We start from the raw sequence: 2,500 nt of genomic DNA, 5'->3' as shown, positions 1-2,500 counted from the left end.
GCGTTGTCATTTAAGCTAGATATCCTTGGTAAGACCACAAAATAGTCTTTTGTCATGGCTCGTTGGTCTAGGGGTATGATTCTCGCTTTGGGTGCGAGAGGTCCCGGGTTCAAATCCCGGACGAGCCCAAGACATCTACATAGGTGTGGAACAGGTTTAGTTTACGTATCAAAAATGGTTAGTTGGAAGCAATGTGTACTTAATAATTTCAGCAATACTGTGCCCTGCTAGAAATCTAGTGATGAGTTGGGGCAAAAAATGATCAAGGCTCATCTTCTGTGTAGAGAAGCCATGCATTTTCATCCAAGGCATAGTGCAATTCATAGAAACGTGTTTTGTGTTGTCATTTAAGCTAGATATCCTTGGCAAGACCACAAAATGGCCTTTGGTCATGGCTCGTTGGTCTAGGGGTATGATTCTCGCTTTGGGTGCGAGAGGTCCCGGGTTCAAATCCCGGACGAGCCCCAAGTCGTCTACATAGTTGTGGAACAGGTTAAGTTTAATTAGCAAGAAAAGTTTGTTGGAAGCAATGTTTACTTCACAATTTTTTACAAATACTTGATCAGTTGGGGCAACATATGATCAAGGCTCATCTTCTGTGTAGAGAAGCCATGCATTTTCATCCAAGGCATAGTGCAATTCATAGAAAACTTTTTTTGCATTGTCATCTAAGCAGGCTGTCGTGCGGAAGACAGAAACATTGTCTTTTGTCATGGCTCGTTGGTCTAGGGGTATGATTCTCGCTTAGGGTGCGAGAGGTCCCGGGTTCAAATCCCGGATGAGCCCAAGTCGTCTACATAGGTGTGGAACAGGTTAAAGTCCATGTAATGTCCAAAATAAAAGTTATTCTGTGTTAATAAATCGCTTCATCACTTTCCACTGTTTCATTTGACATATCAACATCAATGATTCTTTCCATAAATACCCCCCAAATAACATGAAATGTGTGCCACTTTCCCGTGTTATTCCGCTCCGGTAGCGAAAAGCTTGCCAGCCATTAACCCAGCTGTGTGACGTCACACGTGGCAAACACCAGCCTCGTCTGGATTGTTTGTTTTGTATCCTTCCGCTATTTTCGCTCAACATATGTGTAACCGGACCTCGCTAAACTTTTGTTATCTAACAATTCATGATGGGGAAGCGATGTGTAGTTGTGAGCTGTGAATGTTTCCTGATTGCTATAAACATTGATCATGGGTGCTGGAAGATTGTGCACAAAACTCGGGTCAGAATTAAGTTACTACAGGTGTTATGCCAGCTTGAGCTAAATGTCACCAGAGTACAGTGAACTTGCCTAGTGACTGAAATATATAAAAGTTGAAGTGAAATAAGTAAGGCCAAAAATGAATTATGTCTGAATATCTTTATTATTTTTACCACTTTTAATTATTTGTGGGCTCGCACATATACCAAAATAGACTAATGTACACTGCAATAAAGATAAAATGTTACAAGTGAAAAATTAACAAAAGAACCCTTTTTTATTTATCAAACAGTAAATTAATACAATCTTACAAATTTGTGATTTGGAAAATGTTGTTATATTTACATGTTTCTTTGGAAAAATAATATTGTAAATGATGTACTTTGTAAATTATTTACATCATGCGAAACCATTTTAACCAGTTCAGCTGCATGACTTATGTCAAATTACAGATTTGGCCATTGAAATCCCTGATAGCGGCCTCCCGGCTCAGGGTAAGTCTTCCGTATCTCGGTTACAGCACATGCAGCGGGACTCTGATTTTTGGGCCGAGTAGGCCTACACCCCAGCACCAACGTACAAACTGTCGATAAGCTGTATATCGATACTTCCTAATGAAAAAAAAGTATACAGATTATAAATATATTTGGAGAAAAATAAAATGTTATGTAGTAGCCTACTATTATGTAGCAATTGTTACAAATTGGCTTATAACATGATATTTGTATTTTACTTGTACAAAATAAATATGAGGTTGTACATGACTGCTTGACAGAATCATAGACCTCTTATATATTTCCTCACATGTGTAGTTGTTTCTTTTCTCAAGCATACATTGAACTTGCATACACAGAAAAAATAAAAGCCAAGCTGTTTTTGACTGCTTGAAAGAGTTTAATGGTATCTTTAAAAGTGTACCATATCTGTAGCGACTAAAAGTATTATATGAAAGCAAAGCTGCAATAGGCAGTTGGGTCAATCAATATTTACTTACTGGTGTAGTGGGCCATCAACTGCTCTGTGTTGTTGTTTGTATTGAAGATACGCTATTTTCAGTGTCCAAACACTGAGACAGCCTTCTCTAAAGCCTGGGTGGCTAATAATGCACCTTGGTTTCTCGTCGGTGTCTTCTATCTGGCAGAGTCCTGCACGGGTCTGATTTTCAAGACCCGCTCCCGCCCCGCACCCGTGACGTGCAGTACCGAACCCGCCCCGCTACCCGCACATATTGCCAATTAGTCCCGCAACCCGACCCGACCCGCCGGCACATGATCCGCAACCCGACCCGAACCCGCA

At 40.5% G+C, this 2,500-nt stretch overlaps 1 long non-coding RNA gene across 1 annotated transcript in view; it reads right to left on the bottom strand.

The window, feature by feature from the left end:
* Positions 1-1,348: 1,348 nt before the first annotated feature.
* The window catches only part of LOC307037247, a 2,312-nt gene continuing 1,160 nt past the window's right edge, over positions 1,349-2,500 (bottom strand). The window contains exon 2 of the long non-coding RNA XR_013807640.1: positions 1,349-2,500. This exon is cut by the window's right edge and continues 582 nt beyond it. This is a non-coding gene — a long non-coding RNA (uncharacterized lncRNA).

Source organism: Notothenia rossii, assembly GCF_949606895.1.
Source record: "Notothenia rossii genome assembly, chromosome: 4".
NCBI classification, from domain to species: domain Eukaryota; kingdom Metazoa; phylum Chordata; class Actinopteri; order Perciformes; family Nototheniidae; genus Notothenia; species Notothenia rossii.
The sequence above is the reverse complement of the archived record's forward strand: the minus strand, read 5'-3'. Positions and strand labels throughout refer to the sequence as shown.